Source organism: Oryzias latipes, chromosome 3 (genome assembly GCF_053564925.1).
Source record: "Oryzias latipes strain Hd-rR chromosome 3, Olatipes_Hd-rR_3.1".
In the NCBI taxonomy this organism is placed as follows: Eukaryota; Metazoa; Chordata; class Actinopteri; order Beloniformes; family Adrianichthyidae; genus Oryzias; species Oryzias latipes.
In genome coordinates, this window is record NC_136239.1 from 9,475,419 (window position 1) to 9,489,736 (window position 14,318).

Genomic DNA, 14,318 nt, shown 5'->3' on the forward strand with positions numbered 1-14,318 from the left:
AGCTGAAGAACGTGTTATTTCTTTTCACCTTGTAAGGGGAAATGTCCAAACAGTGCCGTTTAGAGCTGAAAACGCTTTTATGACCTTTTTGAATGAAAAACTGATTTTTATGTATAAAATGCACTCAAAAGTCAAAGTTGTCATTTGCAGTTGAAGAACGTGTTATTTCTTATCACCTTGTAAGGGGAGAAGTCCAAACAGTGCTCTTTGGAGCTGAAAACGCTTTTTTGACACTTTTGAATGAAAAACTGATTTTTATGTATAAAATGCACTCAAAAGGCAAAGTTGTCATTTGCAGTTGAAGAACGTGTTATTTCTTGTCACCTTGTAAGGGGAGAAGTCCAAACAGTGCTCTTTGGAGCTGAAAACGCTTTTTTGACACTTTTGAATGAAAAACTGTTTTTTATGTACAAAATGCACTCAAAAGTGGAGAAAGTGTTTTTTTTTTGTCACCTTGTAAGTGGAAAAGTCCAAACAGTGCCGTTTGGAGCTGAAAACGCTTTTATGACATTTTTGAATGAAAAACTGATTTTTATGTATAAAATGCACTCAAAAGTCATAGTTGTCATTTGCAGTTGAAGAACGTGTTATTTCTTGTCACCTTGTAAGTGGAGAAGAAAAACAGTGCTCTTTGGAGCTGAAAACGCTTTTTGACACTTTTGAATGAAAAATTGATTTTTATGTATAAAATGCACTCAAAAGTGAAGAAAGTGTTATTTTTTGTCACCTTGTAAGTGGAAAAGTCCAAACAGTGCCGTTTTGAGCTGAAAACGCTTTTATGAGATTTTTGAATGAAAAACTGATTTTTATGTATAAAATGCACTCAAAAGTCAAAGTTGTCATTTGCACTTGAAGAACGTGTTATTTCTTGTCACCTTGTAAGTGGAGAAGTCCAAACAGTGCTCTTTGGAGCTGAAAACGCTTTTTTGACACTTTTGAATGAAAAACTGATTTTTTTGTACAAAATGCACTCAAAAGTGAAGAAAGTGTTATTTTTTGTCACTTTGTAAGTGGACAAGTCCAAACGGTGCTGTTTACAGCTGAAAACGCTTTTTTGACACTTTTGAATGAAAAACTGTTTTTTGTGGCCAAAATGCACTCAAAAGTGAATAAAGTGTAATCTATTGTCACCTTGTAAGTGGAAAAGTCCAAACAGTGCCGTTTTGAGCTGAAAACGCTTTTATGACATTTTTGAATGAAAAACTGATTTTTATGTATAAAATGCACTCAAAAGTCAAAGTTGTCATTTGCAGTTGAAGAACGTGTTAGTTCTTGTCACCTTGTAAGGGGAGAAGTCCAAACAGTGCTCTTTGGAGCTGAAAACGCTTTTTTGACACTTTTGAATGAAAAATGTTTTTTATGTACAAAATGCACTCAAAAGTGAAGAAAGTGTTATTTATTGTCACCTTGTAAGTGGAAAAGTCCAAACAGTGCTGTTTAGAGCTGAAAACGCTTTTTTGACACTTTTGAATGAAAAACTGCTTTTTGTGGCGAAAATGCACTCAAAAGTCAAAGTTCCCATTTGCAGTTGAAGAACGTGTTATTTCTTGTCACCTTGTAAGTGGAGAAGTCCAAACAGTGCCGTTTGGAGCTGAAAACGCTTTTTTGACACTTTTGAATGAAAAACTGATTTTTATGTATAAAATGCACTCAAAAGGCAAAGTTGTCATTTGCACTTGAAGAACGTGTTATTTCTTGTCACCTTGTAAGGGGAGAAGTCCAAACAGTGCTCTTTGGAGCTGAAAACGCTTTTTTGACACTTTTGAATGAAAAACAGTTTTTTATGTACAAAATGCACTCAAAAGTGGAGAAAGTGTTTTTTTTTTTGTCACCTTGTAAGTGGAAAAGTCCAAACAGTGCTGTTTGGAGCTGAAAACGCTTTTATGACATTTTTGAATGAAAAACTGATTTTTATGTATAAAATGCACTCAAAAGTCAAAGTTGTCATTTGCAGTTGAAGAACGTGTTATTTCTTGTCACCTTGTAAGTGGAGAAGAAAAACAGTGCTCTTTGGAGCTGAAAACGCTTTTTGACACTTTTGAATGAAAAATTGATTTTTATGTATAAAATGCACTCAAAAGTGAAGAAAGTGTTATTTTTTGTCACTTTGTAAGTGGAAAAGTCCAAACAGTGCCGTTTTGAGCTGTAAACGCTTTTATGAGATTTTTGAATGAAAAACTGATTTTTATGTATAAAATGCACTCAAAAGTCAAAGTTGTCATTTGCACTTGAAGAACGTGTTATTTCTTGTCACCTTGTAAGTGGAGAAGTCCAAACAGTGCTCTTTGGAGCTGAAAACGCTTTTTTGACACTTTTGAATGAAAAACTGATTTTTTTGTACAAAATGCACTCAAAAGTGAAGAAAGTGTTATTTTTTGTCACTTTGTAAGTGGACGAGTCCAAACGGTGCTGTTTACAGCTGAAAACGCTTTTTTGACACTTTTGAATGAAAAACTGTTTTTTGTGGCCAAAATGCACTCAAAAGTGAAGAAAGTGTTATTTATTGTCACCTTGCAAGTGGAAAAGTCCAAACAGTGCTGTTTACAACTGAAAACGCTTTTTTGACACTTTTGAATGAAAAACTGTTTTTTGTGGCGAAAATGCACTCAAAAGTCAAAGTTCCCATTTGCAGTTGAAGAACGTGTTATTTCTTGTCACCTTGTAAGTGGAGAAGTCCAAACAGTGCTCTTTGGAGCTGAAAACGCTTTTTTGACACTTTTGAATGAAAAACGGATTTTTATGTATAAAATGCACTCAAAAGTCAAAAATGTCATTTGCAGTTGAAGAACGTGTTATTTCTTTTCACCTTGTAAGGGGAAATGTCCAAACAGTGCCGTTTGGAGCTGAAAACGTTTTTATGACATTTTTGAATGAAAAACTGATTTTTATGTATAAAATGCACTCAAAGGTCAAAGTTGTCATTTGCACTTGAAGAACGTGTTATTTCTTGTCACCTTGTAAGGGGAGAAGTCCAAACAGTGCCGTTTGGAGCTGAAAACGCTTTTTTGACACTTTTGAATGAAAAACTGTTTTTTACGTACATAATGCACTCAAAAGTGAAGAAAGTGTTATTTTTTGTCACCTTGTAGGTGGAAAAGTCCAAACAGTGCTGTTTAGAGCTGAAAATGCTTTTTTGACATTTTTGAATGAAAAACTGTTTTTTGTACAAAATGCACTCAAAAGTGAAGAAAGTGTTATTTTTTGTCACTTTGTAAGTGGACGAGTCCAAACGGTGCTGTTTACAGCTGAAAACGCTTTTTTGACACTTTTGAATGAAAAACTGTTTTTTGTGGCCAAAATGCACTCAAAAGTGAAGAAAGTGTTATTTATTGTCACCTTGCAAGTGGAAAAGTCCAAACAGTGCTGTTTACAACTGAAAACGCTTTTTTGACACTTTTGAATGAAAAACTGTTTTTTGTGGCGAAAATGCACTCAAAAGTCAAAGTTCCCATTTGCAGTTGAAGAACGTGTTATTTCTTGTCACCTTGTAAGTGGAGAAGTCCAAACAGTGCTCTTTGGAGCTGAAAACGCTTTTTTGACACTTTTGAATGAAAAACGGATTTTTATGTATAAAATGCACTCAAAAGTCAAAGTTCCCATTTGCAGTTGAAGAACGTGTTATTTCTTGTCACCTTGTAAGTGGAAAAGTCCAAACAGTGCTGTTTAGAGCTGAAAACGCTTTTTTGACACTTTTGAATGAAAAACTGTTTTTTGTGGCGAAAATGCTCTCAAAAGTCAAAGTTCCCATTTGCAGTTGAAGAACGTGTTATTTATTGTCACCTTGTAAGTGGAGAAGTCCAAACAGTGCAGTTTAGAGCTGAAAACGTTTTTTTGACACTTTTGAATGAAAAACTTATTTTTATGTATAAAATGCACTCAAAAGTCAAAGTTGTCATTTGCAGTTGAAGAACGTGTTATTTCTTGTCACCTTGTAAGGGGAGAAGTCCAAACAGTGCTCTTTGGAGCTGAAAACGCTTTTTTGACACTTTTGAATGAAAAACTGTTTTTTACGTACATAATGCACTCAAAAGTGAAGAAAGTGTTATTTTTTGTCACCTTGTAAGTGGAAAAGTCCAAACAGTGCTCTTTGGAGCTGAAAACGCTTTTTTGACACTTTTGAATGAAAAACTGTTTTTTATGTACATAATGCACTCAAAAGTGAAGAAAGTGTTATTTTTTGTCACCTTGTAAGTGGAGAAGTCCAAACAGTGCTCTATGGAGCTGAAAATGCTTTTTTGACACTTTTGAATGAAAAACTGATTTTTATGTACAAAATGCACTCAAAAGTGAGGAAAGTGTTTGTTTTTTTGTCACCTTGTAAGTGGAGAAGTCCAAACAGTGCAGTTTAGAGCTGAAAACGCTTTTTTGACATTTTTGAATGAAAAGCTGTTTTTTGTGAACAAAATGCACTAAAGATTGAAGAAAGTGTTATTTCTTGTCACCTTGTAAGTGGAAAAGTCCAAACAGTGCTGTTTAGAGCTGAAAACGCTTTTTTGACACTTTTGAATGAAAAACTGTTTTTTGTGGCCAAAATGCACTCAAAAGTCAAAGTTCCCATTTGCAGTTGAAGAACGTGTTATTTCTTGTCACCTTGTAAGTGAAGAAGTCCAAACAGTGCTCTTTGGAGCTGAAAACGCTTTTTTGACACTTTTGAATGAAAAACTGTTTTTTATGTACATAATGCACTCAAAAGTGAAGAAAGTGTTATTTTTTGTCACCTTGTAAGTGGAAAAGTCCAAACAGTGCTCTTTGGAGCTGAAAACGCTTTTTTGACACTTTTGAATGAAAAACTGTTTTTTATGTACATAATGCACTCAAAAGTGAAGAAAGTGTTATTTTTTGTCACCTTGTAAGTGGAGAAGTCCAAACAGTGCTCTTTGGAGCTGAAAACGCTTTTTTGACACTTTTGAATGAAAAACTGATTTTTATGTATAAAATGCACTCAAAAGTCAAAGTTGTCATTTGCAGTTGAAGAACGTGTTATTTCTTGTCACCTTGTAAGTGGAAAAGTCCAAACAGTGCTGTTTAGAGCTGAAAACGCTTTTTTGACACTTTTGAATGAAAAACTGTTTTTTGTGGCGAAAATGCTCTCAAAAGTCAAAGTTCCCATTTGCAGTTGAAGAACGTGTTAATTATTGTCACCTTGTAAGTGGAGAAGTCCAAACAGTGCAGTTTAGAGCTGAAAACGCTTTTTTGACACTTTTGAATGAAAAACTTATTTTTATGTTTAAAATGCACTCAAAAGTCAAAGTTGTCATTTGCAGTTGAAGAACGTGTTATTTCTTGTCACCTTGTAAGGGTGAAGTCCAAACAGTGCTCTTTCGAGCTGAAAACGCTTTTTTGACACTTTTGAATGAAAAACTGTTTTTTACGTACATAATGCACTCAAAAGTGAAGAAAGTGTTATTTTTTGTCACCTTGTATGTGGAAAAGTCCAAACAGTGCCGTTTGGAGCTGAAAACGCTTTTATGACATTTTTGAATGAAAAACTGATTTTTATGTATAAAATGCACTCAAAAGTCATAGTTGTCATTTGCAGTTGAAGAACGTGTTATTTCTTGTCACCTTGTAAGTGGAGAAGAAAAACAGTGCTCTTTGGAGCTGAAAACGCTTTTTGACACTTTTGAATGAAAAATTGATTTTTATGTATAAAATGCACTCAAAAGTGAAGAAAGTGTTTTTTTTTGTCACCTTGTAAGTGGAGAAGTCCAAACAGTGCAGTTTAGAGCTGAAAACGCTTTTTTAACATTTTTGAATGAAAAACTGTTTTTTGTGGCCAAAATGCACTCAAAAGTCAAAGTTCCCATTTGCAGTTGAAGAACGTGTTATTTCTTGTCACCTTGTAAGGGGAGAAGTCCAAACAGTGCTCTTTGGAGCTGAAAACGCTTTTTTGACACTTTTGAATTAAAAACTGTTTTTTGTGGCCAAAATGCACTCAAAAGTGAAGCAAGTGTTATTTATTGTCACCTTGTAAGTGGAAAAGTCCAAACAGTGCGGTTTTGAGCTAAAAAACGCTTTTATGACATTTTTGAATGAAAAACTGATTTTTATGTATAAAATGCACGCAAAACTCAAAGTTGTCATTTGCAGTTGAAGAACGTGTTATTTCTTGTCACCTTGTAAGGGGAGAAGTCCAAACAGTGCTGTTTAGAGCTGAAAACGCTTTATTGACACTTTTGAATGAAAAACTGTTTTTTGTGGAGAAAATGCTCTCAAAAGTCAAAGTTCCCATCTGCAGTTGAAGAACGTGTTATTCCTTGTCACCTTGTAAGTGGAGAAGTCCAAACAGTGCTCTTTGGAGCTGAAAACACTTTTTTGACACTTTTGAATGAAAAACTGATTTTTATGTATAAAATGCACTCAAAAGTCAAAGTTGTCATTTGCAGTTGAAGAACGTGTTATTTCTTTTCAACTTGTAAGGGGAGAAGTCCAAACAGTGCTCTTTGGAGCTGAAAACGCTTTTTTGAAACTTTTGAATGAAAAACTGTTTTTTACGTACATAATGCACTCAAAAGTGAAAAAAGTGTTATTTTTTGTCACCTTGTAAGTGGAGAAGTCCAAACAGTGCAGTGTAGAGCTGAAAACGCTTTTTTGACATTTTTGAATGAAAAACTGATTTTTATGTATTAAATGCACTCAAAAGTCAAAGTTGTCATTTGCAGTTGAAGAACGTGTTATTTCTTGTCACCTTGTAAGGGGAGAAGTCCAAACAGTGCTCTTTGGAGCTGAAAACGCTTTTTTGACAATTTTGAATGAAAAACTGTTTTTTATGTACATAATGCACTCAAAAGTGAAGAAAGTGTTATTTATTGTCACCTTGTAAGTGGAGAAGTCCAAACAGTGCTTTTTACAGCTGAAAACGCTTTTTTGAATCTTTTGAATGAAAAACTGTTTTTTGTGGCCAAAATGCACTCAAAATTGAAGAAAGTGTTATTTCTTGTCACCTTGTAAGTGGAGAAGTCCAAACCGTGGTTATTACAGCTGAAAACGCTTTTTTGACACTTTTGAATGAAAAACTGTTTTTTGTGGCCAAAATGCACTCAGAAGTGAAAAAAGTGTTATTTACTGTCACCTTGTAAGTGGAAAAGTCCAAACAGTTCCGTTTTGAGCTGAAAACGCTTTTTTGACATTTTTGAATGAAAAACTGATTTTTATGTATAAAATGCACTCAAAAGTCAAAGTTGTCATTTGCAGTTGAAGAACGTGTTATTCCTTGTCACCTTGTAAGTGGAGAAGTCCAAACAGTGCTCTTTGGAGCTGAAAACGCTTTTTTGACACTTTTGAATGAAAAACTGATTTTTATGTACAAAATGCACTCAAAAGTGAAGAAAGTTTTTTTTTTTGTTACCTTGTAAGTGGAAAAGTCCAAACAGTGCTGTTTGGAGCTGAAAACGCTTTTATGACATTTTTGAATGAAAAACTGATTTTTATGTATAAAATGCACTCAAAAGTCAAAGTTGTCATTTGCAGTTAAAGAACGTGTTATTTCTTGTCACCTTGTAAGGGGAGAAGTCCAAACAGTGCTGTTCAGAACTGAAAACGCTTTTTTGACACTTTTGAATGAAAAACTGATTTTTATGTATAAAATGAACTCAAAAGTCAAAGTTCTCATTTGCAGTTGAAGAACGTGTTATTTCTTATGACCTCAGAGCTGAAAACGCTTTTTTGACATTTTTGAATGAAAAACTGTTTCTTGTGGCCAAAATGCACTCAAAATTGAAGAAAGTGTTATTTGTCACCTTGTAAGTGGAAAAGTCCAAACAGTGCTGTTTAGAGCTGAAAACGCTTTTTTGACACTTGAATGAAAAACTGTTTTTTGTGGCGAAAATGCACTCAAAAGTCAAAGTTCCCATTTGCAGTTGAAGAACGTGTTATTTCTTGTCACCTTGTAAGGGGAGAAGTCCAAACAGTGCTCTTTGGAGCTGAAAATGCTTTTTTGACACTTTTGAATGAAAAACTGTTTTTTGTGGCGAAAATGCTCTCAAAAGTAAAATTTCCCAATTGCAGTTGAAGAACGTGTTATTTCTTGTCATCTTGTAAGTGGAGAAGTCCAAACAGTGCTTATTACAGCTGAAAACGCTTTTTTGACACTTTTGAATGAAAAACTGATTTTTATGTACATAATGCACTCAAAAGTGAAGAAAGTGTTATTTTTTGTCACCTTGTAAGGGGAGAAGTCCAAACAGTGCTCTTTGGAGCTGAAAACGCTTTTTTGACACTTTTGAATGAAAAACTGATTTTTATGTATTAAATGCACTCAAAAGTCAAAGTTGTCATTTGCAGTTGAAGAACGTGTTATTTCTTGTCACCTTGTAAGGGGAGAAGTCCAAACAGTGCTCTTTGGAGCTGAAAACGCTTTTTTGACAATTTTGAATGAAAAACTGTTTTTTATGTACATAATGCACTCAAAAGTGAAGAAAGTGTTATTTATTGTCACCTTGTAAGTGGAGAAGTCCAAACAGTGCTTTTTACAGCTGAAAACGCTTTTTTGAATCTTTTGAATGAAAAACTGTTTTTTGTGGCCAAAATGCACTCAAAATTGAAGAAAGTGTTATTTCTTGTCACCTTGTAAGTGGAGAAGTCCAAACAGTGGTTATTACAGCTGAAAACGCTTTTTTGACACTTTTGAATGAAAAACTGTTTTTTGTGGCCAAAATGCACTCAGAAGTGAAAAAAGTGTTATTTACTGTCACCTTGTAAGTGGAAAAGTCCAAACAGTGCCGTTTTGAGCTGAAAACGCTTTTTTGACATTTTTGAATGAAAAACTGATTTTTATGTATAAAATGCACTCAAAAGTCAAAGTTGTCATTTGCAGTTGAAGAACGTGTTATTCCTTGTCACCTTGTAAGTGGAGAAGTCCAAACAGTGCTCTTTGGAGCTGAAAACGCTTTTTTGACACTTTTGAATGAAAAACTGATTTTTATGTACAAAATGCACTCAAAAGTGAAGAAAGTTTTTTTTTTTGTTACCTTGTAAGTGGAAAAGTCCAAACAGTGCTGTTTGGAGCTGAAAACGCTTTTATGACATTTTTGAATGAAAAACTGATTTTTATGTATAAAATGCACTCAAAAGTCAAAGTTGTCATTTGCAGTTAAAGAACGTGTTATTTCTTGTCACCTTGTAAGGGGAGAAGTCCAAACAGTGCTGTTCAGAACTGAAAACGCTTTTTTGACACTTTTGAATGAAAAACTGATTTTTATGTATAAAATGAACTCAAAAGTCAAAGTTCTCATTTGCAGTTGAAGAACGTGTTATTTCTTATGACCTCAGAGCTGAAAACGCTTTTTTGACATTTTTGAATGAAAAACTGTTTCTTGTGGCCAAAATGCACTCAAAATTGAAGAAAGTGTTATTTGTCACCTTGTAAGTGGAAAAGTCCAAACAGTGCTGTTTAGAGCTGAAAACGCTTTTTTGACACTTGAATGAAAAACTGTTTTTTGTGGCGAAAATGCACTCAAAAGTCAAAGTTCCCATTTGCAGTTGAAGAACGTGTTATTTCTTGTCACCTTGTAAGGGGAGAAGTCCAAACAGTGCTCTTTGGAGCTGAAAATGCTTTTTTGACACTTTTGAATGAAAAACTGTTTTTTGTGGCGAAAATGCTCTCAAAAGTAAAATTTCCCAATTGCAGTTGAAGAACGTGTTATTTCTTGTCATCTTGTAAGTGGAGAAGTCCAAACAGTGCTTATTACAGCTGAAAACGCTTTTTTGACACTTTTGAATGAAAAACTGATTTTTATGTACATAATGCACTCAAAAGTGAAGAAAGTGTTATTTTTTGTCACCTTGTAAGGGGAGAAGTCCAAACAGTGCTCTTTGGAGCTGAAAACGCTTTTTTGACACTTTTGAATGAAAAACTGATTTTTATGTACATAATGCACTCAAAAGTGAAGAAAGTGTTATTTTTTGTCACCTTGTAAGTGGAGAAGTCCAAACAGTGCTTTTTACAGCTGAAAACGCTTTTTTGAATCTTTTGAATGAAAAACTGTTTTTTGTGGCCAAAATGCACTCAAAATTGAAGAAAGTGTTATTTCTTGTCACCTTGTAAGTGGAGAAGTCCAAACAGTGCTGTTTACAGCTGAAAACGCTTTTTTGACACTTTTGAATGAAAAACTGCTTTTTGTGGCGAAAATGCACTCAAAAGTCAAAGTTCCCATTTGCAGTTGAAGAACGTGTTATTTCTTGTCACCTTGTAAGTGGAGAAGTCCAAACAGTGCCGTTTGGAGCTGAAAACGCTTTTATGACATTTTTGAATGAAAAACTGATTTTTATGTATAAAATGCACTCAAAAGTCAAAGTTGTCATTTGCACTTGAAGAACGTGTTATTTCTTGTCACCTTGTAAGGGGAGAAGTCCAAACAGTGCTCTTTGGAGCTGAAAACGCTTTTTTGACACTTTTGAATGAAAAACAGTTTTTTATGTACATAATGCACTCAAAAGTGAAGAAAGTGTTTTTTTTTGTCACCTTGTAAGTGGAAAAGTCCAAACAGTGCAGTTTAGAGCTGAAAACGCTTTTTTGACATTTTTGAATGAAAAACTGTTTTTTGTGGCCAAAATGCAGTCAAAATTGAAGAAAGTGTTATTTATTGTCACCTTGTAAGTGGAAAAGTCCAAACAGTGCTGTTTAGAGCTGAAAACGCTTTTTTGACACTTTTGAATGAAAAACTGTTTTTTGTGGCCAAAATGCACTCAAAAGTCAAACTTCCCATTTGCAGTTGAAGAACGTGTTATTTATAGTCACCTTGTAAGTGGAGAAGTCCAAACAGTGCTCTTTGGAGCTGAAAACGCTTTTTTGACACTTTTGAATGAAAAACTGATTTTTATGTATAAAATGCACTCAAAAGGCAAAGTTGTCATTTGCACTTGAAGAACGTGTTATTTCTTGTCACCTTGTAAGGGGAGAAGTCCAAACAGTGCTGTTCAGAACTGAAAACGCTTTTTTGACACTTTTGAATGAAAAACTGATTTTTATGTATAAAATGAACTCAAAAGTCAAAGTTCTCATTTGCAGTTGAAGAACGTGTTATTTCTTATGACCTCAGAGCTGAAAACGCTTTTTTGACATTTTTGAATGAAAAACTGTTTTTTGTGGCCAAAATGCACTCAAAATTGAAGAAAGTGTTATTTATTGTCACCTTGTAAGTGGAAAAGTCCAAACAGTGCTGTTTAGAGCTGAAAACGCTTTTTTGACACTTTTGAATGAAAAACTGTTTTTTGTGGCCAAAATGCACTCAAAAGTCAAAGTTCCCATTTGCAGTTGAAGAACGTGTTATTTCTTGTCACCTTGTAAGTGGAGAAGTCCAAACAGTGCTCTTTGGAGCTGAAAACGCTTTTTTTGACACTTTTGAATGAAAAACTGATTTTTATGTATAAAATGCACTCAAAAGGCAAAGTTGTCATTTGCAGTTGAAGAACGTGTTATTTCTTGTCACCTTGTAAGGGGAGAAGTCCAAACAGTGCTCTTTGGAGCTGAAAACGCTTTTTGACACTTTTGAATGAAAAATTGATTTTTATGTATAAAATGCACTCAAAAGTGAAGAAAGTGTTTTTTTTGTCACTTTGTAAGTGGAAAAGTCCAAAATGTGCCGTTTGGAGCTGAAAACGCTTTTATGACATTTTTGAATGAAAAACTGATTTTTATGTATAAAATGCACTCAAAAGTGAAGAAAGTGTTATTTTTTGTCACTTTGTAAGTGGACAAGTCCAAACGGTGCTGTTTACAGCTGAAAACGCTTTTTTGACACTTTTGAATGAAAAACTGTTTTTTGTGGCCAAAATGCACTCAAAAGTGAAGAAAGTGTTATTTATTGTAACCTTGTAAGTGGAAAAGTCCAAACAGTGCCGATTTGAGCTGAAAACGCTTTTATGACATTTTTGAATGAAAAACTGATTTTTATGTATAAAATGCACTCAAAAGTCAAAGTTGTAATTTGCAGTTGAAGAACGTGTTATTTCTTGTCACCTTGTAAGGGGAGAAGTCCAAACAGTGCTCTTTGGAGCTGAAAAACGCTTTCTTGACGTTTTGAATGAAAAACGTATTTTTATGTATAAAATGCACTCAAAAGTCAAAGTTCCCATCTGCAGTTGAAGAACGTGTTATTTCTTGTCACATTGTAAGTGGAGAAGTCCAAACAGTGCTCTTTGGAGCTGAAAACGCTTTTTTGACTTTTTTGAATGAAAAACTGTTTTTTGTGGCCAAAATGCACTCAAAAGTCAAACTTCCCATTTGCAGTTGAAGAACGTGTTATTTATTGTCACCTTGTAAGTGGAGAAGTCCAAACAGTGCTCTTTGGAGCTGAAAACGCTTTTTTGACACTTTTGAATGAAAAACTGATTTTTATGTACAAAATGCACTCGAAAGTGGAGAAAGTGTTTTTTTTTTGTCACCTTGTAAGTGGAAAAGTCCAAACAGTGCCGTTTGGAGCTGAAAACGCTTTTATGACATTTTTGAATGAAAAACTGATTTTTATGTATAAAATGCACTCAAAAGTCAAAGTTGTCATTTGCAGTTGAAGAACGTGTTATTTCTTGTCACCTTGTAAGTGGAGAAGAAAAACAGTGCTCTTTGGAGCTGAAAACGCTTTTTGACACTTTTGAATGAAAAATTGATTTTTATGTATAAAATGCACTCAAAAGTGAAGAAAGTGTTATTTTTTGTCACTTTGTAAGTGGAAAAGTCCAAACAGTGCCGTTTTGAGCTGAAAACGCTTTTATGAGATTTTTGAATGAAAAACTGATTTTTATGTATAAAATGCACTCAAAAGTCAAAGTTGTCATTTGCACTTGAAGAACGTGTTATTTCTTGTCACCTTGTAAGTGGAGAAGTCCAAACAGTGCTCTTTGGAGCTGAAAACGCTTTTTTGACACTTTTGAATGAAAAACTGATTTTTTTGTACAAAATGCACTCAAAAGTGAAGAAAGTGTTATTTTTTGTCACTTTGTAAGTGGACAAGTCCAAACGGTGCTGTTTACAGCTGAAAACGCTTTTTTGACACTTTTGAATGAAAAACTGTTTTTTGTGGCCAAAATGCACTCAAAAGTGAAGAAAGTGTTATTTATTGTCACCTTGTAAGTGGAAAAGTCCAAACAGTGCCGTTTTGAGCCGAAAACGCTTTTATGACATTTTTGAATGAAAAACTGATTTTTATGTATAAAATGCACTCAAAAGTCAAAGTTGTCATTTGCAGTTGAAGAACGTGTTATTTCTTGTCACCTTGTAAGTGGAGAAGAAAAACAGTGCTCTTTGGAGCTGAAAACGCTTTTTGACACTTTTGAATGAAAAATTGATTTTTATGTATAAAATGCACTCAAAAGTGAAGAAAGTGTTATTTTTTGTCACCTTGTAAGTGGAAAAGTCCAAACAGTGCCGTTTTGAGCTGAAAACGCTTTTATGAGATTTTTGAATGAAAAACTGATTTTTATGTATAAAATGCACTCAAAAGTCAAAGTTGTCATTTGCACTTGAAGAACGTGTTATTTCTTGTCACCTTGTAAGTGGAGAAGTCCAAACAGTGCTCTTTGGAGCTGAAAACGCTTTTTTGACACTTTTGAATGAAAAACTGATTTTTTTGTACAAAATGCACTCAAAAGTGAAGAAAGTGTTATTTTTTGTCACTTTGTAAGTGGACAAGTCCAAACGGTGCTGTTTACAGCTGAAAACGCTTTTTTGACACTTTTGAATGAAAAACTGTTTTTTGTGGCCAAAATGCACTCAAAAGTGAAGAAAGTGTTATTTATGGTCACCTTGTAAGTGGAAAAGTCCAAACAGTGCCGTTTTGAGCTGAAAACGCTTTTATGACATTTTTGAATGAAAAACTGATTTTTATGTATAAAATGCACTCAAAAGTCAAAGTTGTCATTTGCAGTTGAAGAACGTGTTAGTTCTTGTCACCTTGTAAGGGGAGAAGTCCAAACAGTGCTCTTTGGAGCTGAAAACGCTTTTTTGACACTTTTGAATGAAAAATGTTTTTTATGTACAAAATGCACTCAAAAGTGAAGAAAGTGTTATTTATTGTCACCTTGTAAGTGGAAAAGTCCAAACAGTGCTGTTTAGAGCTGAAAACGCTTTTTTGACACTTTTGAATGAAAAACTGCTTTTTGTGGCGAAAATGCACTCAAAAGTCAAAGTTCCCATTTGCAGTTGAAGAACGTGTTATTTCTTGTCACCTTGTAAGTGGAGAAGTCCAAACAGTGCCGTTTGGAGCTGAAAACGCTTTTATGACATTTTTGAATGAAAAACTGATTTTTATGTATAAAATGCACTCAAAAGTCAAAGTTGTCATTTGCACTTGAAGAACGTGTTATTTCTTGTCACCTTGTAA